The sequence below is a fragment of the Arachis ipaensis genome, chromosome B8, assembly GCF_059453495.1.
Source record: "Arachis ipaensis isolate K30076 ecotype BB chromosome B8, ASM5945349v1, whole genome shotgun sequence".
Lineage (NCBI taxonomy): Eukaryota > Viridiplantae > Streptophyta > Magnoliopsida > Fabales > Fabaceae > Arachis > Arachis ipaensis.
Genome location: NC_142443.1, coordinates 35,154,195 through 35,177,423, shown reverse-complemented (window position 1 = coordinate 35,177,423; position 23,229 = coordinate 35,154,195). Strand labels below are relative to the sequence as shown.

The window sequence follows — 23,229 nt, the reverse complement described above, 5'->3', positions numbered from 1 at the left end:
TCCTCTCCTCTCCTCACAGGTTCGGCCATGGCACTTATGTCAATGGCCTTGCACTCTCCTTTTTGATTTTCTTCTGTATTGCTTGGGAGAGTACTAGGAGGGATTTCAGTGATCCTTTTACTCAGCTGGCCCACTTGTGCTTCCAGATTTCTAATGGAAGACCTTGTTTCATTCATGAAACTTACAGTGGCCTTAGATAGATCAGAGACTAGATTTGCTAAATTAGAAGCATTTTGTTCAGAGTTCTCTGTCTGTTGCTGAGTTGATGATGGAAAAGGTTTGCCATTGCTAAACCTGTTTCTTCCACCATTATTAAAGCCTTGTTGAGGCTTTTGATCCTTCCATGAGAAATTTGGATGATTTCTCCATGTTGAGTTATAGGTGTTTCCATAAGGTTCACCTAAGTAATTTACCTCTGCTATTGCAGGGTTCTCAGGATCATAGGCTTCTTCTTCAGAAGAAGCCTCTTGAGTACTGTTGGATGCAGCTTGCATTCCATGCAAACTCTGAGAAATCATATTGACTTGCTGAGTCAATATTTTATTCTGAGCCAATATGGCATTCAGAGTATCAACTTCAAGAACTCCCTTCTTCATAGGCGTCCCATTACTCACAGGATTCCTTTCAGAAGTGTACATGAACTGGTTATTAGCAACCATGTCAATGAGTTCTTGAGCTTCTGCAGGCGTTTTCTTTAGGTGAATGGATCCACCTGCAGAGGTATCCAATGACATCTTAGATAACTCAGACAGACCATCATAGAATATATCCAGGATGGTCCATTCTGAAAGCATGTCAGAAGGACACTTTTTGGTCAACTGTTTGTATCTTTCCCAAGCTTCATAGAGGGATTCACCTTCTTTCTGTCTGAAGGTTTGAACATCAGCTCTAAGCTTGCTCAGCTTTTGAGGAGGAAAGTACTTGGCTAAGAAAGCCGTGACTAGCTTATCCCAAGAGTTCAGGCTGTCTTTGGGTTGAGAATCCAACCATAATCTAGCTCTGTCTCTTACAGCAAAAGGGAAAAGCATGAGCCTGTAGACTTCAGGATCTACTCCATTAGTCTTAACAGTATCACATATCTACAAGAATTCAGTTAAGAACTGAAAAGGATCTTCAGATGGAAGTCCATGAAACTTGCAGTTCTGCTGCATCAGAGAAACTAATTGAGGTTTCAGCTCAAATTTGTTTGCTCCAATGGCAGGAATGGAGATGCTTCTTCCATGTAAATTGGAATTAGGTGCAGTGAAGTCACCAAGCATCTTCCTTATATTATTATTATTTTCGGCTGCCATCTCCTTTTCCTGTTTGAAAATTTCTGAAAGGTTATCTTTGGATTGTTGTATTTTAGCTTCTCTTAATTTTTTCTTCAGAATCCTTTCAGGTTCTGGATCTGCTTTAACAAGAATGTTCTTGTCCTTGCTCCTGCTCATATGACAAAGAAGATGGCACAGAAAAAATAGTAATAATAATATGGATCCTTTATACCACAGTATAGGGATCCTTGTGTTAGTAGAAGAAAGGAAAGGAAGAAAATCTGAACTCAGAGAGAGAGGGGGTTCAGATTTTTGGAGAGTTGAAGGAAAGATGTTAGTATATCAATAAACAAATAGAAGAATATGAGAGGGGGAAGTGAATTTTCGAAAACAATTTTTGAAAAAGAGTTAGTGATCTTTGAAAATAGTTTTTGAAAAAGGTTAGTATTTTTTTCGAAAAATTTTTTTTTATTTAAAAAATAAAAATAATTAGTTAATAAAAAAGAAATTTTTGAAAAAGAGGGAAGATATTTTCGAAAATTAGAGAGAGAGAGTTAGTTAGGTAGTTTTGAAAAAGTTAAGAAACAAACAAAAAGTTAGTTAGTTAGTTGAAACAAATTTGAAAAGATAAGAAGTTGGGAAGTTAGAGAAGATATTTTGAAATCAAATTTTGAAAAAGATAAGATAAGAAGATATTTTTTTGAAAAGATATGATAGAAATTAGTTTTTGAAAAAGATTTGATTTTTAAAATCACAATTAATGACTTGATTCATAAGAAATCACAAGATATGATTCTAGAACTTAAAGTTTGAATCTTTCTTAACAAGCAAGTAACAAACTTCAAATTTTTGAATCAAAACTTTAATTGATTATGTTATTTTCGAAAATTATGATATAAAATAAGAAAAAGATTTTTGAAAATTATTTTTTTGGAATTTTCGAAAATAATCATGAATTTTGAAAAAGATTTTGAATTTTGAAAAAGATTTTGAAAAAGATAAGATTTTCAAATTGAAAATTTGATTTGACTCATAAGAAACAACTTGATTTTAAAAATTTTTGAAAAAGTCAACTCAAATTTTCGAATTTGATGAGAGAAAAAGGGGAAGATATTTTTTTGAATTTTTTGAATTTTTATGAAAACGTGAAAATTATGCAATGCATGAAATTTTTAGATCAAAACATGTGATGCATGCAAGAATGCTATGAATGTCAAGATGAACACCAAGAACACTTTGAATGTCAAGATGAACATCATAGACATAATTTTGAAAAATTTTTAATGCAAAGAAAATATGCAAGACACCAAACTTAGAATTCTTTAATGCTTACGCACTGAGAATTCAAGAATGCATATGATAAACATGAAAAGACACAAAACAAAAAATCATCAAGATCAAACAAGAAGACTTACCAAGAACAACTTGAAGATCATGAAGAACACTATGAATGCATGATATTTTCGAAAAAATGCAAGATGCTTATGCAATTGACACCAAACTTATAACATGACTCAATACTCAAACAGGAAACACAAAAATATTTTTGATTTTTATGATTTTCTAATTTTTTTTGGATTTTTATTTTATATTTTCGAAAAACTATTTTGGAAAAGAAAAATAAGGATTCCAAAATTTTCAATATGAATTCCAGGAATCTTATGCTCTAAAGCTCCAATCAAAGGGTCAGGCATGGCTTAATAGCCAGCCAAGCTTTAATAAAAATATGAGTGTAATTTAGACATGACAAGCCTAACATACCCTATCCAGAAGGATTGGGCATGACTCCACTGAAGTGATTAGCCAATCCCAAAGCAGTTTGGGTATGGCTTTACAGCCAGATAGGCTTCAACATGCTTCATGAAACACTAGAATTCATTCTTAAAAATTTTGAAGCCATAGAATAATTTATTTTTGAAAACATTATTTTTAATAAATTTTTTTTTTTCGAAAACAAGTGAGGAATTTTTGAAAGATTTTTGAAAAATTTTTGAAAACAAAACAAAAAGAAAATTACCTAATCTGAGCAACAAGATGAACCGTCAGTTGTCCAAACTCGAACAATCCCCGGCAACGGCGCCAAAAACTTGGTGCACGAAATTGTGTTCCACGTTCTTTGTACTTGTGTGTGATTAACAATATATAATTGTATTGAATCCTCATTGTGGCTCTATGTGTGGACACAACTCTGTTCAACTAACCAGCAAGTGTACTGGGTCGTCCAAGTAATAAACCTTACGTGAGTAAGGGTCGATCCCACAGAGATTGTTGGCTTGAAGCAAGCTATGGTCACCTTGTAAATCTCAGTCAGGCGGATTTAAACATGATACTTTATTAGATTAAAATAAACAATAAAAGGGATAGAGATACTTATGTAGATTCATTGGCAGGGATTTCAGATAAGCGAATGGAGATGCTTTTCGTTCCTCTGAACCTCTGCTTTCCTGCTATCTTCATCCAATCAGTCTTACTCCTTTCCATGGCTGGCTGTATGCAAGGGCATCACCGTTGTCAGTGGCTACATCCCCTCCTCTCAGTGAATCGTATGCTCACGCACCCTGTCACGGCACGGCTATTCATCTGTCGGTTCCCGATCATGCTGGAATAGGATTCACCCTCCTTTTGCGTCTGTCACTAACGCCCAGCACTCGCGAGTTTGAAGCTCGTCACAGTCATTCAATCATTGAATCCTACTCAGAATACCACAGACAAGGTTTAGACCTTCCGGATTCTCTTGAATGCCGCCATCATTCTAGCTTACGCCACGAAGATTCTGGTTAGGAGATCTAAGAGATATTCATTCTAGCTTAATTCATGTAGAACAGAAGTGTTTGTCAGGCACGCGTTCATAAGGGGGAAGGATGATGAGCGTCACACATAATCATCACCTTCATCACGTTCTTGGGTGCGAATGGATATCTTAGAAGAGAAATAAGAAGAATTGAATAGAAAACAGTAGTACTTTGCATTAATCTTTGAGGAACAGCAGAGCTCCACACCTTAATCTATGGAGTGTAGAAACTCTACCGTTTGAAAATACATAAGTGAAGGTCCAGGCATGGCCGAGATGGCCAGCCCCTCTGATCTAAGAACCAGGCGTCCAAAGATGCCTAATACAATAGTAAGAGGTCCTATTTATAATAAACTAGCTACTAGGGTTTACATGAGTAAGTATTTGATGTATAAATCCACTTCCGGGGCCCACTTGGTGTGTGTTTGGGCTGAGCTTAAGTGTTGCACGTGCAGAGGCCATTTGTGGAGTTGAACGCCAGTTTTTGTGCCAGTTTGGGCGTTCAACTCTGGTTTTGGATCCTTTTCTGGCGCTGGACGCCAGATTTGGGTAGAAAGCTGGCGTTGAACGCCAGTTTACGTCGTCAATTCTTGGCCAAAGTATGGACTATTATATATTGCTGGAAAGCCCTGGATGTCTACTTTCCAACGCAATTGGAAAAGCGCCATTTCGAGTTCTGTAGCTCCAGAAAATCCACTTTGAGTGCAGGGAGGTCAGAATCCAACAGCATCAGCAGTCCTTTTTCAACCTCTGAATCTGATTTCTGCTCAAGTCCCTCAATTTCAGCCAGAAAATACCTGAAATCACAGAAAAACATACAAACTCATAGTAAAGTCCGAAATGTGAATTTAACACAAAATCTATTAAAAACATCCCTAAAAGTAACTAGATCCTACTAAAAACATACTAAAAACAATGTCAAAAAGCGTATAAATTATCCGCTCATCAACACTCTTCTTTTTGCTTTGGACCTTGACTTTAACCGCTCAGTCTCAAGTTTTCACTTGACACCTTCACGCCACAAGCACATGGTTAGGGACAGCTTGATTTAGCCGCTTAGGCTAGGATTTTATTCCTTTTTGGCCCTCCTATCCACTAATGCTCAAAGCCTTGGGATCCTTTTTATTACCCTTGCCTTTTGGTTTTAAGGGCTTTGGCTTTTTCTGCTTGCTTTCTCTTTTTTCTTTCTCTCTCTCTTTTTTTTTTTGCAAGCTTTGTTCTTTGCTGCTTTTTCTTGCTTCAAGAATCATTTTTATGATTTTTCAGATTCTCAATAACATGTCTCATGTTCATCATTCTTTCAAGAGCCAACATATTTAACAGTCTTAAACAACAAATTCAAAAGATATATGCACTGTTCAAGCATTCATTCAGAAGACAGAAAGCATTGCCACCACATTTAACTAATTAGAATTTCTCTTATTAAAACTCGAAATTTTATTGCTTCTTATTTAAAAGATCTACTATTTTATTCATGTTTGCTGATGATGAGAAAAATAAACTATAGCTTAATTGGAGATAAAATCAAAATAGACTAATTACTACTATATGACTCCTAAGGTAAAATTAAAATAAGAGCAGTTATCACAGAGTTAAGGCTAAGATTAGAACTCAACAACCTTGAGGTTTGGGAAGTGGATGTTCCTCTAGTCTGTGAGGTGCTTGGTCCTTCAAGAGAGAATTTCTGGCGCTTCAGTTCCTTTAAATCATGCCCTTCACTGGCGTTTTCTTGCCAGTAAGCTCCCTATCTCTGTTTTGTGTGTAGATTCCTTCTGTAACCCTGTAAACTTATGCAAATGATTCTTTACCTTAGTGTCAGTGAACTTTATATAAACAAATAAAAATAAAAATAGGGCAAAATGCTTAGAGGATTGTTGCCCCATGGCTGGGTTGCCTCCCAGCAAGCGCTTCTTTATTGTCTTTAGCTGGACCTTGCTGAGCTTTTAATCTAGCTTCAGCCTTGAGCATTCTTGCTCAATGTTGCCCTCAAGATAATGCTTGATTCTCTGTCCATTGACAATGAACTTCTTATCAGAATCAATATCTTGAAGCTCCACATAACCATATGGTGATACACTTGTAATCACGTATGGTCCCCTCCACCGGGATTTCAGTTTCCCGGGGAATAGCCTGAGTCTAGAGTTAAACAACAGAACCTTCTGTCCTGGTTCAAAGATTCTAGATGACAGCTTTCTGTCATGCCACTTTTTTGATTTTTCTTTATAAAGCTTGGCATTTTTGAAAGCTGTGAATCTGAATTCCTCTAGCTCATTTAGCTGGAGCAATCGTTTTTCTCCTGCTAATTTGGCATCTAAGTTTAGGAATCTGGTTGCCCAGTAGGCCTTATGTTCCAGTTCCACGGGCAGGTGGCATGCCTTACCATACACGAGTTGGTATGGAGAGGTCCCTATAGGGGTCTTAAATGCTATTCTGTAAGCCCACAGAGCATCATCCAAGCTCCTTGCCCAATCCTTTCTACGGGTATTTACTGTCCGTTCCAGTATTGTCTTTAATTCTCTGTTAGAGACTTCAGCTTGCCCGTTGGTTTGTGGATGATATGGAGTGGCCACTTTGTGGCGAATTCCATACCGAACCATGGCAGAGTAAAGCTGTTTATTGCAGAAGTGAGTGCCCCCATTGCTGATTAACACTCTAGGGACACCAAACCTGCTAAAGATATGTTTCTGGAGGAATTTCAGCACTGTTTTAGTATCATTGGAGGGTGTGGCGATAGCCTCAACCCATTTTGATACATAGTCAACTGCCACCAGAATATAAGTGTTTGAGTATGATGGTGGGAAAGGTCCCATGAAGTCAATTCCCCATACATCAAACAACTCTATTTCCAAGATTTCTTGTTGAGGCATGGCGTAACCATGAGGCAGATTACCAACTCTTTGGCAACTGTCACAATTACGTACAAACTCTCGGGAATCTTTATAGAGTGTGGGCCAATAGAAGCCACATTGGAGGACCTTGGTGGCTGTTCCCTCACCTCCGAAATGGCCTCCATATTGAGATCCATGGCAATGCCATAGGATTCTCTGTGCTTCCTCTCTGGGGACACACCTACGGATAATTCCGTCTGCACATCTCTTAAAGAGATAGGGCTCATCCCACAAGTAGTACTTTGCATCAGTAATTAGTTTCTTTTTTTGTATTCTATTGTACTCCTTGGGTATGAACCTTGCAGCTTTATAGTTTGCAATATCGGCAAACCATGGTGCTTCCTGAATGGCAAATAGATGCTCATCAGGGAACGTCTCAGAGATCTCAAGGAAGGGGAGGGACGTCCCTTCCACTGGCTCTATCCGGGACAGATGATCAGCCACTTGGTTCTCTGTCCCTTTTCTGTCTCTTATTTCTATATCAAACTCTTGCAGAAGCAATACCCATCTGATGAGCCTGGGTTTTGAATCCTGCTTTGTGAGTAGATATTTAAGAGCAGCATGGTCAGTATACACAATCACTTTTGATCCTACTAAGTATGATCTGAACTTGTCAATGGCGTAAACCACTGCAAGTAGTTCTTTTTCTGTGGTTGTGTAATTTTTCTGGGCATCATTTAGAACGCGACTGGCATAATAAATGACATGCAGAAGCTTGTCATGCCTCTGTCCCAATACTGCACCAATGGCATGATCACTGGCATCACACATTAACTCAAATGGCAATGTCTAGTCTGGTGCAGAAATGACTGGTGCTGTGACCAGCTTAGCTTTCAGCGTTTCAAACGCCTGCAGGCATGCTGTGTCAAACACAAATGGCGTGTCAGCAGCTAGCAGATTGCTTAGAGGTTTTGCGATTTTTGAAAAATCCTTTATAAACCTCCTATAGAATCCTGCATGCCCCAGAAAGCTTCTGATTGCCTTAACATTGGCAGGTGGTGGTAATTTTTCAATTACCTCTATTTTTGCTTGATCCACCTCTATTCCCTTGTTTGAGATTTTATGCCCAAGAACAATTCCTTCAGTCACCATGAAGTGACACTTTTCCCAGTTTAAGACTAGGTTGGTTTCTTGGCATCTTTTCAGAACAAGTTTCAGGTGATCAAGACAGGAGCTGAATGAGTCTCCATATACTGAGAAGTCATCCATGAAGACTTCCAGAAATTTTTCCACCATGTCAGAGAAAATAGAGAGCATGCATCTCTGGAAGGTTGCAGGTGCATTGCATAGCCCAAAGGGCATCCTTCTGTAAGCAAACACTCCGGATGGACATGTGAATGCTATTTTCTCTTGATCCTGGGGATCTACTGCAATCTGGTTATAGCCTGAGTAGCCATCCAAAAAGCAGTAATAATCATGACCTGCTAGTCTCTCTAGCATCTGGTCTATGAATGGTAAAGGAAAATGATCCTTTCTGGTGGCTGTATTGAGCCTTCTGTAGTCAATACACATGCGCCACCCTGTAACTGTTCTTGTAGGAATCAGTTCATTTTTTTCATTATGAATCACTGTCATGCCTCCCTTTTTTGGGACGACTTGAACAGGGCTCACCCAGGGGCTATCAGAAATGGGATAAATAATCCCAGCCTCCAGTAATTTGGTGACCTCTTTCTGCACCACTTCCTTCATGGCTGGATTTAGCCGCCTCTGTGGTTGAACCACTGGTTTGGCATTATCCTCTAATAGGATTTTGTGCATGCATCTAGCTGGGCTTATGCCCTTAAGATCACCTATGGACCACCCAAGGGCTGTCTTGTGTGTCCTTAGCACTTGAATAAGTGCTCCCTCTTCCTGTGAATTTAAAGCAGAGCTTATGATCACTGGAAAAGTGTCACCTTCTCCTAGAAATGCATATTTCAAGGATGGTGGCAGTGGCTTGAGCTCTAGTTTAGGAGGTTTTTCCTCTTTCAGAAGAAAGTTCAGAGGCTCTTTCATGTCCCCTGAATCCTCCAAATCAGGCTGAACATCTTTAAAGATGTTTTCCAACTCTGATTCGAGACTCTCAGCCATGTTGATCTCTTCTACCAAAGAGTCAATAAGGTCAACTTTCATGCAGTCTGTTGATGTGTCTGGATGCTGCATGGCTTTGACAGCGTTCAACTTGAACTCGTCATCGTTGACTCTCAGGGTTATTTCCCCCTGCTGGACGTCAATGAGAGATCGTCCAGTTGCTAGGAAGGGTCTTCCTAGAATGAGAGTGGCACTCTTGTGCTCCTCCATTTCCAGCACAACAAAGTCAGTGGGAAAGGCGAATGGCCCAACTCTGACAATCATGTCCTCAATCACGCCTGATGGGTATTTAGTGGAACCATCAGCAAGTTGGAGACATATCCGGGTTGGTTTAACTTCTTCAGTTAAGCCAAGCTTCCTGATAGTGGATGCAGGTATTAGGTTGATGCTTGCCCCAAGATCGCATAAAGCTGTCTTGGTGCAATCACCTTCTAATATGCATGGTATCAGAAAACTCCCAGGGTCTTTAAGCTTTTCAGGAAAGCTTTTCAGAATGACTGCACTGCATTCTTCAGTGAGGAGAACTCTTTCTGTTTCTCTCCACTCCTTTTTATGACTCAAGATCTCTTTCATGAACTTGGCATAAGAAGGTATTTGCTCAAGTGCCTCTGCAAATGGAATCTTTATTTCAAGAGTCCTTAGATAATCTGCAAAGCGAGCAAATTGCTTATCCTGCTCCTCTTTCCGGAGTTTTTGAGGATAAGGTATCTTGGCTTTATATTCCTCAACCTTAGTGGTTAAAGAAGCCTTTTTAGAGGGGTTGTTATCAGCACTTATGTGTGTCTGATCCCTCACTGGCAATTGCGTACCAGAGTTAGAAGCTGGAGTGACGTTAGACGCCAACTCACTGTCTGTTCCTGGCGCCTGAACGCCAGAAATGTGCCCCTGTTGGGCATTCAACGCCAGATTCTTGCCCATTTCTGGCGTTGAACGCCAATCCTGCCTTGTTTTTGGCGCTGAACGCCAGTTTTGGGCATGGTCTGGGCGTTCAGCGCCAGCCTTCCACCCATTTTCTGGCGTTTTAGTGCCAGAATTATTTTTCCCTGGGCTCTTACTGTCCTCAGGGGAATCTTTGGTGGGTTGCTCATTTCTTGAATTTTTGATGCCTTGAGGTGGGGTATTTAATGTTTTCCCACTTCTTAATTGAACTGCTTGGCATTCTTCTGCTATTTGCTTTGATAGCTGCTGCTTTGTTTGCTTAAACTGTTCTTCCATATGTATATTAGCTATCCTTGTCTCCTGTAACCTGTCTTTGAATTCAGCTAGCTGCTTTGTTAGAAAATCTAATTGTTGATTGAATTCAGCAGCTTGTTTTACAGTACTGAATTCAGCAGTTACTATTTTAACCTCTTCATTCATGGAAGGGTTGCTGCTTAGATACAGATGCTGATTCCTGGCAACTGTATCAATGAGCTCTTGAGCCTCTTCAATTGTCTTTCTCATATGGATAGATCCACCAGCTGAGTAATCTAAAGACATCTGAGCTCCTTCTGCAAGCCCATAATAGAAGATGTCTAACTGAACCCACTCTGAAAACATTTCAGAGGGGCATTTTCGTAGCATCTCTCTGTATCTCTCCCAGGCATCATAAAGAGATTCATTATCTCCTTGTTTAAAGCCTTGGATGTCTAGTCTTAGCTGTGTCATCCTTTTTGGAGGGAAATATTGATTCAGAAATTTTTCTGTCAGCTGTTTCCATGTTCTTATGCTGGCCTTAGGTTGGTTATTTAACCACCTCTTGGCTTGATCTTTTACAGCAAATGGAAACAGTAATAGTCTGTAGACATCCTGATCTATTTCCTTATCATGTACTATGTCAGCAATTTGTAAAAATTGTGCCAGAAACTCTGTAGGTTCTTCCTGTGGAAGACCGGAATACTGGCAACTTTGCTGCACCATGATAATGAGCTGAGGATTCAACTCAAAGCTACTAACTCCAATGGAGGGTATGCATATGCTACTCCCATACGAAGCAGTAGAGGGGTTAGAATATGACCCCAAAGTCCTCCTGGACTGTCCATCTCCACTTATGTCCATGATGGATATATGGATATAACTTGGACTGATTTATCTTTTTATTTATTTTATTTTATAAGAAGTAAATACTTAAATAAAATAAAATAACTAAAAAGAATTTGAATTTTGAAATAAAAAATTTTTATTTTAAATTTTTTTTTTCGTAAAAAAAATAGAAATTAATTAGTTAAAAAAAACGAAATTTTTGAAAAAAAAGGGAAGATATTTTCGAAAATTAGAGAGAGAGAGTTAGTTAGGTAGTTTTGAAAAAGTTAAGAAACAAACAAAAAGTTAGTTAGTTAGTTGAAACAAATTTTGAAAAGATAAGAGGTTAGGAAGTTAGAAGAGATATTTTGAAAAGATATTTTTGAATTTAGTGAGGAGAGAGAAAAACAATAAGATAGTATAAGATTTAAAATTTTTAGATCTAATGCTCCTTGTTTTTGAAAATTTTGGAGGGAAAACACCAAGGAACACCAAACTTAAAAATTTTAAGATCAAGACACAAGGAAACTCAAGAACACTTTGAAGATTCACAAGAACACAAGAACATGAAGGAAGAACACCAAACTTAAAATTTTTAGAAAACCAAACCAAAATTTTCGAAAATCAAAGGGGAATCAACAAGAAAACACCAAACTTAAAGTTTGGCACAAGATTTAAGAGAAAAAAATATTTTTGAAAAAGAAGGTTTTGAAAAGAGCATAAAAGAGTCTAACCCAATCAAATTAATGTTCTAGCCAAATGAGTTATGGGACCTTCAAAAATTTTAAGAAAGATTATTTTTGAAAACACCAAACTTAAAGTTTGGCACAGGATTTAATAGAAAAATTATTTTTGAAAAAGGTTTTTAAAAATATGATAGCCAATTATCATGAACATAAACACCACGTTCTAATTAACTGAGCTATAAATTTAAAGTGTTTTAACAAGGGATAAATAATAAAAGACTCTAAACAAAAAAAAAGGAAAGATTTTTCCTAATCTAAGCAACAAAATAATCCGTCAGTTGTTCAAACACGAACAATCCCCGGCAACGGCGCCAAAAACTTGGTGCACGAAATTGTAATGTTACTGTTCACATTAGTCTCTTACAACTTCGCACAACTAACCAGCAAGTGCACTGGGTCGTCCAAGTAATACCTTACGTGAGTAAGGGTCGAATCCCACGGAGATTGTTGGTTTGAAGCAATCTATGGTTATCTTGTAAATCTTAGTCAGGAAGTCAATTATGTTTATCAATTGAATTGTGAATAACCAGTAGAGCATAAATTAAAAGTTACTTGTTGTGCAGTAATGGAGAATATGTTGGAGTTTTGGAGATGCTTTGTCTTCTGAATCTCTGCTTTCCTCTGTCTTCTGATTCACGCACGCATGTCCTCCTATGGCAAGCTGTGTGTTGGTGGATCACCGTTGTCAATGGCTACCTTCCATCCTTCCAGTGAAAACTACGCTCACGCGCTCTGTCACAGCACGGCTAATCACCGGTTGGTTCTCGATCCGGTTGGAATAGGATTTACTATCCTTTTTCGTCTGTCACTAACGCCCAGCCTTCAGGAGTTTGAAGCTCGTCACAGTCATTCAATCCTTGAATCCTACTCGGAATACCACAGACAAGGTTTAGACTTTCCGGATTCTCATGAATGCTGCCATCAGTTCTAGCTTATACCACGGAGATTCTGATTAAGGAATCTAAGAGATACTCATTCAATCGTATATAGAACGGAGGTGGTTGTCAGGCACGCGTTCATGGTTTGAGGAAGGTGATGAATGTCACGGATCATCACCTTCATCACAGTTAAGCGCGAATGAACATCTTAGATAGGAACAAGCGTGTTTGAATGGAAAACAGAAATACTTGCATTAATTCATCGAGACACAGCAGAGCTCCTCACCCCCAACAATGGGGTTTAGAGACTCATGCCGTCAGAGAATACAAAGTTTAGATCTGAAATGTCATGAGATACAAAATAAGTCTCTAAAAGTTGTTTAAATACTAAACCAGTAGCCTAGGGTTACAAAATATGAGTGGACTATGATGGATGATGTAGAGATCCACTTCTGGGGCCTACTTGGTGTGCTGGGGCCCACTTGGTGTGTGCTGGGGCTGAGACTTTAAGCAATTCACGTGCAGAGGCCATTTGTGGAGTTGAACGCCAGTTTTTGTGCCAGTTTGGGCGTTCAACTCCAGTTTTTTATCCTTTTCTGGCGCTGGACGCCAGATTTGGGCAGAAGGCTGGCGTTGAACGCCAGTTTACGTCGTCAATTATTGTGCAAAGTATGAACTATTATATATTTCTGGAAAGCCCTGGATGTCTACTTTCCAACGCAATTGGAAGCACGCCATTTCGAGTTCTGTAGCTCCAGAAAATCCACTTTGAGTGCAGGGAGGTCAGAATCCAACAGCATCAGCAGTCCTTTTTCAGCCTGAATCAGATTTTTGCTCAGCTCCTTCAATTTCAGCCAGAAAAATACCTGAAATTACAGAAAAACACACAACTCATAGTAAAGTCCAGAAACATGAATTTTTCCTAAAAACTACTGGAAATAAACTAAAAACTAACTAAAACATACTCAAAACTATATGAAATTATCCCCAAAAAGCGTATAAAATATCCGCTCATCAGGTTGCTAAATCAGAGAGGCTCTGCTTAGAATTATCTGTCTGTTGCTTAGAAGATGATGGAAAAGGCTTGCTATTGCCAAACCTATTTCTCCCACCATTATTATTGAAGCCTTGATTAGGCTTCTATTGATCCTTCCATGAGAAATTAGGATGATTCCTCCATGAAGGATTATAGGTGTTTCCATAGGATTCTCCCATGTAATTCACCTCTTCCATTGCAGAATTCTCAAGGTCATAAGCTTCTTCTTCAGAGGAAGCTTCTTTAGCACTGCCGGATGCAGCTTGCATTCCAGTTAGATTCTGAGAAATCATATTGACTTGCTGAGTCAATATTTTATTCTGAGCCAATATTACATTCAGAGTATCAATCTCAAGAACTCCTTTCTTCTGAGTCATCCCATTATTCACATGATTTCTTTCAGAAGTGTACATGAACTGGTTATTTGCAACCATCTCAATGAGTTCCTGGGCTTCTGCAGGCATTTTCTTCAGATGAAAAGATCCACCAGCAGAGTGGTCCAATGACATCTTGGACAATTCAGACAGACCATCATAGAATATACATAAGATGCTCCATTCTGAAAGCATGTCAGAAGGACACTTTCTGATCAATTGCTTGTATCTTTCCCAAGCTTCATAGAGGGATTCACCTTCCTTCTGTCTGAAGGTTTAGACTTTCACTCTAAGCTTGCTCAACTTTTGAGGTGGAAAGAATTTGGCCAAGAAAGCATTGACCAACTTTTCCCAAGAGTTCAGGCTTTCTTTAGGTTGTGAGTCCAACCATATCCTAGCTCTGTCTCTTACAGCAAAGGGAAAAAGCATAAGTTTGTAGACCTCAGAATTAACCCCATTGGTCTTAACAGTGTCACAGATTTGCAAGAATTCAGCTAAGAACTGATGAGGATCTTCCAATGAAGTCCATGAAACTTGCAATTCTGCTGCATTAGAGAAACTAATTGAGGCTTAAGCTCAAAGTTGTTTGCTCCAATTGCAGGGATTGAGATGCTTCTTCCATAAAAGTCATAAGTTGGTGTAGTAAAGTCACCAAGCATCTTCCTTGCATCTCTACCATTGTTGTTATTTTCGGCTGCCATATTTTCTTCTTTTTTGAAAATTTCTATTAGGTCCTCTCCAGAGTATTGTGCTTTAGCTTCTCTTAGCTTCCTCTTCAGAGTCCTTTCAGGTTCAGGATCAGCTTCAACAAGAATGTTCTTAATCCTTGTTCCTGCTCATATGAAAAAGAAGAGAATAGAAAAGAAGAGGAATCCTCTATGTCACAGTATAGAGATTTCTTTATGTAAGTAGAAGAATAGAAGAATAGAATGAAGAAGGGAGAAGAAGAAGAATTCGAACACAGAGAGAGGGAGAGGGTTTGAATTTTAAGAATAAGAGAAGTGTTAGTAATTAAATAAATAAATAGAAAGAGATAAGAGAGAGAGAGAGGATTTGAATATTACTTTAAAAGAAAAGAAAAATATTTTTGTTTTTATTTTAATTATTAGTTGGAATTTGAAATTTAAGAGAGAAAATAAATTAAAATTAGAATTTAAAATAATTAGTTAATTAAAAAGAATTTTGAAAAAGTGGTTAGTGATTTTCGAAAACTAGAGAGAGAGAAAAGTAGTTAGGTGGTTTTGAAAAGGATAAGAAATAGTAAACTTTTAAAATCAAATAAAAAAATCAAGTAGTTAATTGAAAAAGATTTGAAAATAAATTTTGAAAAGATAAGAAGTTAGAAAAAGATTTGAAATTAAATTTTGAAAAAGATATAATTGAAATTTATTTTGAAAAAGATTTGAAAAGGAAATTAAAGATTTGATTTTTGAAATTAAAGTTGATTACTTGACTAACAAGAAACTAAAAGATATGATTCTAGAATTTAAAGATTGATCCTTTCCTAATAGGCAAGTAACAACTTGAAAATTTTTTAATCTAAACATTAAATGTTAGTAATGATTTTGAAAATATGAAATAAAAATAAGAAAAAAATTTTGAAAATTAATTTTTGGATTTTCGAAAACATGAAAAAAAAATGAAAAAGATTTGATTTTTGAAAAAGATTTGAAAAGATAGAATTTTTAAATTGAAATTTTGATTTGACTAACAAGAAACAGCTAAATTTTAAAATTTTTGACTAAGTCAACCCAAAATTTTGAAATTTATGAGTAAAACAAGGGAAATATATTATTTTTTATTTTTGAATTTTTAATGAGGAGAGAGAAATAGAAAAAAAGATATCATTTTGTTATTTTTCTCTTTTTTTTTTCCATTAAACAGCAAAAATGAAACAAAACATAAAAATTTAAGATCAAAACAATAAATGCATGCAAGAACACTTGAATGTCAAGATGAACACCAAGAACACTTTGAAAATCATGATGAACATCAAGAACATATTTTTGGAAATTTTTAAGAAAAGAAAGACATGCAAGACACCAAACTTAGAAATTTTTAATGTTTAGATACTAATAATTAAAAATTGCATAAGAAAAATAAGAAAAGACTCAAAACATGAAAATATAAAGATCAAACAAGGAAAATCATCAAGAACAACTTGAAGATCAATGAAGAACACAATGCATATATTTTTGAAAAATTAAAGAAAAATTAAAATATGCAATTGACACTAAACTTAAAATTTGACACAAGACTCAAACAAGAAACACAAAATATTTTTGGTTTTATGATTTTAATAAACTTTTTTTTGTATTTTTCAAAAATATTTTGGAAAAAGAAAATAAATAAATTCAAAATTTTTAACAAGAATTCCAGGATTCGTGCAATGTTAGTCTAAAGTTTCGGTCCAATAGAATTAGACATGGCCAAGTGGCCAGCCAAGCTTCAGCAAAACAAATACAGATATGTCCTTTCTTTAATGGAAAGTGGAAACCTCGATCCAAAAGATTAGACATGGCTTAAGAGCCAGCCAGGTTTCAACATATCTCAAGAAGCTCTAGAATTCATTCTTAAAAATTCTGAAGAACAGATTTTTTTTTGAATTTTTTTCGAAAACTAAAATTTTTTTTTCGAAAATAAAATAAAAAGCTTAAACACAAAATAAAATTACCTAATCTAAGCAACAAGATGAACCATCATTTGTCCAAACTCGAACAATCCCCGGCAATGGTGCCAAAAACTTGGTGTGGGAAATTATGATTCACACTTTTCACAACTCCGCACAACTAACCAGCAAATGCACTGGGTCGTCCAAGTAATAAACCTTACGTGAGTAAGGGTCGATCCCACGGAGATTGTCGGCTTGAAGCAAGCTATGGTCATCTTGTAAATCTCAGTCAGGCGGATTCAATTGGTTATGAGGTTTTGATAATTAAAAAATAAATAAAACATAAAATAAGATAAAGTTACTTATGTAATTCATTGGTGGAAATTTCAGATAAGCGTCTGGAGATGCTTTGTTGCTTCTGAACCTCTGCTTTCCTATTGCCTTCTTTCAACCATGTGTGCTCCCTTCCATGGCAAGCTGTAGGATCCTCTCAGTGAAAATGGTCCTCTACGGTTTCTGCACGGCTAATCAACTGTCGGGATTCTCGTCTCGGATGAAAAATACCAAGCACAGCTACCGCATGGCTAATTATCTGTCGGTTCAAGCTAGCGTCGGAATAAGATCTAGTGATCCTTTTGCACACTGTCACTGCACCCAACATTCGCAGGTTTGAAGCTCGTCACAGTCATCCCTTTCCAGATCCTACTCGGAATACCACATACAAGGTTTAGACTTTTCGGATCCCAAGAATGCTGCCAATTGGTTCTAGCCTATACCACGAAGATACTAATCTCACGGACTCGGCCCGTGTATTAGATACCCAAGAGATACGCACTTAAGCTGTCGCCCAATGACTACGTTGAGCTCAGATAGAACGGAAGTGGTTGTCAGGCACGCGTTCATAGAATTGAGAATAATGATGAGTGTCACGGATCATATCATTCTCCAGATTGAATTACGAGTGAGTATCTTAGAATAGAATCAAGCATTATTGAATAGAAAACAGTAGTAATTGCATTAATTCATGAAGAACAGCAGAGCTCTCCACCTTAATCTATGGGGTGTAGAAACTCCACCGTTGAAAATACATAAGTGAAAAAGGTCTAGGCATGGCTGAATGGCCAGCCCCCAAAACGTGAACAATGGTCTCAACTCCAAAGTTTGAAAACTGGATACGAATACAATAGTAAAAAGTGCTATTTATACTAAACTAGTTACTAGGGATTACAGAAAATGAGTAACTAAGTGCAGATAGTGCAGAAATCTACTTCCAGGGCCCACTTGGTGTGTGCTTGGGCAGAGCCTTGAGCTTTACACGTGCATAGGCTATTCCTAGAGTTAAACGCCAGCTTGGGTGCCAGTTTGGACATTTAACTCCAATTCTGGTGCCAGTTTGGGCATTTTACGCCAGAAAGTTTTAGGCTGGCTTTGAACTCCAGTTTGGGCCATCAAATCTCGGGCAAAGTATGGACTATTATATATTGCTGGAAAGCCCAAGATGTCTACTTTCCAACGCAATTAAGAGCGCGTTAATGGGGCTTCTGTAGCTCCAGAAAATCCACTTTGAGTGCAGGAGGGTCAGAATCCAACAGCATCTGCAGTCCTTTTTCAGCCTCTAAATCAGATTTTTGCTCAGGTCCCTCAATTTCAGCTAGAAAATACCTGAAATTACAGAAAAATACACAAACTCATAGTAAAGTCCAGAAATCTTATTTTTGCATAAAAAATAATAAAAATGTAATAAAAAATAATTAAAACATATTAAAAACTATGTAAATACAATGCCAAAAAGGGTATAAATTATCTGCTCATCACTAACCTGGGAGAGGGTGTGAAAATTTTATGGTAGGAGTTGTAATATCATTGTCAAATACACGTGCATCATGCACAGTGCCTTTCCATCCAAATAATGCAAAAATAAAGTACATATCCCAATCACATACGTCCATTATATTTTGTGTTGGAATCATTTTCTTCTAATAAATTTGGATTTTTTTATTTGGACTAACTACACATAGAATATGAGTAGTTGAGTACCATAAATTGCTCCTATAATATTTTTAAAAAATGGTCAATATCGTTAGTTATTTCTTATTTGAGTTTAATTTTGATACACGGACAGTGTAAAATATTTTACACCATCGTACAATCACAACTACACTCTTAGATGATCATCAGTCAATATAAAAGATAATTATTTTTATTAATGGGGCGTTATGTGACACAGAAAAAATAGGTTCATACAAACAATGCATCAAAATTAAATTCTTCTTATTTTTCTATAAACATTCTGAAACCTCGGATCAGATAACTTAATATATTTAATAGACCACCTCAAGCAAGCAATTAATATCTCATGAAAATATTTAACTCTTATTAAATTCTATATGAAGATATAAATAAATTCTTATAAATATAACAATATCAAAATAAGAAATAAATAATATATAATAAGAATAATAACTAAGTACGATAAACAATATATTATAAATAATAATATATAAATAGCACACAAAATTTTTATTATTTTATCCTAGCATAATAAGAAATTTATTGCCAAATTAAAATAAAGTACAATAATAACTTAATAGTTTTGTATGAATGATAATGGATTATAAGTTGTATGTTTGAATCAATCTAACAATCTTAGTTTATATTCTTTTAAGGACACATATTTTTCTAGCATGCTTAAACATCATTAATTGATAACGAGTATGAAAATTAGAATCACTAATAATAGTTTTCGAGTTTTATATTGGGAAAGATCAGAGAGAAGCGACGTTTGAGTCTCTTAAACACTTTATTTTCATATTTGACAATTTTTTATGCTCTAAACACAGAAATAATTTCACCTCTGAATGCATTACGTGAAACTTGTTCACTTAGCTTGTTATCGTTGAGAAATTAGGTGACAAAATTTATTTCTTTCCTATCAACTCTATTATTTATTTTCTTCTATAAAAAGAATACAAGTAACAATCTACCTTTACAGCAATTCTTTGTGGTCCTTCGTTCCAATATTTTTTTTTTCATCAAGAACTTTCATATATTTATTTCAATTACTACCGATGTAAATATTTTAATTTTTTTTATTTTAGTACTCTCTTCAATATTTTGATTTTTTTATGTTTTTATTATATTTTTTTATATGATAAATATTTTTTCATATGAATTTTACTTATTTTTTGTTGTATTTTTTTGTTTATATAATATGTGTCGTTGGTTTTATAGAATTTTTATTATTTCTTATTTGTATGAGTTTTTATTTTCTTTTTTGTTGTATTCTATTTTTGTTTTGAATGAAATTTTTTTATTTTTATTCATTTCTATAAAATTTGTAATTGTAATTTTTATATACTATATTTATTATCAAAATTTTGTATAATATGAATTATGATCCATTAAAAAGAACAAAGTAAATAAAAATTAAGCATAAGTAACGATGGAGTCATAAATAATGAAAATTTATGGTCCAAAATAATACTAAATTAAATAGTACTAAAAGTATTAAAAAAATTATACAACATTTTTTGTTTGATATTATAAAATTTGTAGTACTCTCTCGTATTTTTATTTTTTATTTTATTTATTTTATTTATATGATAAATATTTTTTATATTATTTTTCAGTATTCTGATTTTTTATGCAGTAGAAATAATTGTATTCTTATGTATTAATTTTGTATAAAATATTCTTTTTTATGTATTTTATTGATATTTTATCTTTTAGTTTAATATTACTTACATTATGTATTAAACTATTAGTTTATTTATATTTTTTATTTTTAATATAAAATATATTTTTCTAATTTTTATATGTTATTTTTAATTTAGTAAATAAATATTAATTTTATTATAAAATTAATTAATAAGATCTATTTAAACATCTAAATTAAAATGATAGGATAATATAAAAAATTATTTAAATTCATATCTCTTTTGGTAATTTTTTATCTAAAAGTGATTTTAAGTAGTGTAATCCAAACAATATTTATTTTACTATAATTCATTTTGATATAAAGATTGCCAAACATAAATCGCGTTAACACAAACTTACTTTTCATCAAAATCAAGTTTGTAAAATCAACTTTATACAAACTCCTGGTTGTAAACTTTAATCCAAATGCGCCGGCTAAGAAGAGTGGAGGCATGACGGTGGAAGCATCATCATGTCCTCTTGCAGCCGTGAAGGAGAGTGTTACCATGGTAGCTCCATTGGAGAAGGAAGGCGCTTTGCCAGCTGTTGCTGCGTCAGTAGACGGGAATGAGGAGATAATCCATGGAGATCCAACAAACATGAAGGTCACGGGAGTCACTCCCGCTGGGCAATCCTTGGTATGAGGTTAGTGAAATACTTTGATTTTTCTTGTTTTATATTTTTATATTTTATATTATGGATAGTTTAAATATAATAGCTTGGAATATCAGGGGTGCTTCTAATCAGTTAGCCTGGGTGAATTATAAAGAGCTAGTTAGAAAATTTAAACCTGTCATTTTTATTGTGGTTAAAACTCACTGTCCTTTCCAACACTTGAAACTATTCTGAAAAAGACTTTGTTATCACTCTATTGGTATAGTGGAGGCATCAGGACATAAGGGGGTATCTGGTTTCTTTCTGCAATGCAGGGTGCTCACTGCAAATGGGTTTATACTTTTAATCAGTGTTACAGTTGAGGTTTAGGTAAATAATGTGATTTGGAGGTGCAGTGGTATCTATCGTAGTCCTCAGTTTAATACCAGAGTTCTGCTATGGTATTATCTTGTTACTCAATCCTTGTCTTTCTGCGGGCCATGGATTGTTCTTGGTGATTTTAATGAAGTACTATTCTCTCACGAATCTAAGGGTTGCCTCTTCTCGAGTCGCCATGCAGATCGGCTTGCTGCCTCTCTAGGGGATAGTGATCTGTTTGACTTGAAGACTATTGCGAGACGATTTTTTTGGTACAGAAGAGTTGAAAATGGTGTTGAGGTGGCGAAAAAACTTGACCGGGTCTGTATCAACAGTGGATGGTTATCTCTCTTTTTAGAGGCTTATGCAAAAATTTTAAATAGGTTTCAGTCTGATCATTGTCCTACCCTAGTGCATTGTACAGGTTGTCCCCAACCGAAAAATAATAGACCTTTTTGGTTTATTGCGGCTTGAACAAGTCATCCGGGGTATAGAGATATTGTGAACCAGTCATGGCGGACTGGCTACAGTGAGGTGCATGGCAAGCTTTCAAAAGTTCAGAAGAACTCTTTAGAGTTTAATTCTAAAGTGTTCGGCAATATTTTCATTGGAAAATGCAAATTAGAGAGGCAGATTAATTTTCTTCAGAAGCGACTAGAAGTAATGGAGGATTTGTCTATAGCGCAAAAAGAACAACAGCTGATTGAAAATTTTAGTAACACACTTGTGCAGGAGGAACTTCTATGGTTTTAGAAATCCAGAGAGTAGTGGGTAAAATTCGGGAATAGAAATAACATATTCTTTCATGTCCAGACTCTTGTGCGGAGAAAGCATAATAAGATTCATGGTCTCTTTCTTCAAAATGGGGTGTGAGAGAATCATCCGGAGGTCCTTAGAATGGAAGCTGAATCCTTTTATAAACACCTATTCTGCCAATCGGAGGCTGTGGATTTAGGTTGTCTTGGTGATGTGCCGATGCCTTCCCTGAATGATAAAGCCTGTTGTAGCCTCACAGTGCCAGTTACTTTGGAAGAAGTTAAGTCAGCTGTTTTTAGTATGCATTTTTTTAAGGTGTCGGGCCCTGATGGGTTTCAGGCTTTCTTCTTTAAAGAATACTGGGAGATTCTTAGTTTTGATGTTTGGACTATGGTTCGTCATGCATTCTCTAGTTTGGGTATGGATCCAAGGATGATGAAAACTCTTGTGGTTCTTATTCTGAAGGTAGAAAACCCGGTTTTCATGAAGGATTTTGACCTATTAGTCTTTGTAATGTGGTTTACAAAGTTATAACAGAGGTCCTTGTAAATAGACTTCGTCCCCATCTCAAAGAGATTGTTGGGCCCCTTCATGAAGAAGACAAAGTCAAAGAAAGACACCTTGGCCTTTAAGATTGATCTAGAAAAAGCGTACGATAGAGTGGATTGGAGGTTTATAAAACAAACCCTTTTGAGTTTTGGTTTTTCTCCTCTGATAGTCAATCTGATTATGCATTGTGTCACTGCTTCAGTGTTGTCTATGCTTTGAAATGGGGATATATTAAATAGCTTCACTGCAAGTAGGGATCTTAGGCAAGGAGACCCTATGTCACCGTATCTGTTTGTGTTGTGTATAGAGAGATTGTCCTATTTTTAATCAACAAGTTGATAGGGCTTGTGGAATATAATCTGGTTGCAGTTTCTAGAGGGGGTCCAAGAATTTCTCATTTGATGTTTGCCGATGATTTGCTTCTTTTCTGTAAAGACGAAAAACAACACGTTCAAACTGTAATGGTAGCTTTGGAAAACTTTTGCAGAGCCTCTGGGATGAAGGTTAATGTAGAGAAATCTAAAGCATTATGCTCTAGGAATGTTTCAGCGACAAAAAAAGAGATTTTCACCAGAGTGTCCTCCATCAGATTCGTCCAGAACTTGGGC

General features: G+C 36.0%; 2 non-coding genes across 2 annotated transcripts; both read left to right on the top strand.

Moving 5' to 3' along the window:
- The first annotated feature begins 788 nt into the window (after positions 1 to 788).
- Positions 789 to 896, top strand: LOC148547674 (small nucleolar RNA R71). The gene has a single exon (XR_015897405.1). It is a non-coding gene; the product is annotated as a small nucleolar RNA R71 (small nucleolar RNA).
- A 13,330-nt stretch (positions 897 to 14,226) lies between these two features.
- LOC148547673 (small nucleolar RNA R71) lies at positions 14,227 to 14,334 on the top strand. Its single transcript, XR_015897050.1, has one exon. It is a non-coding gene; the product is annotated as a small nucleolar RNA R71 (small nucleolar RNA).
- The last annotated feature ends 8,895 nt before the right edge of the window (positions 14,335 to 23,229 follow it).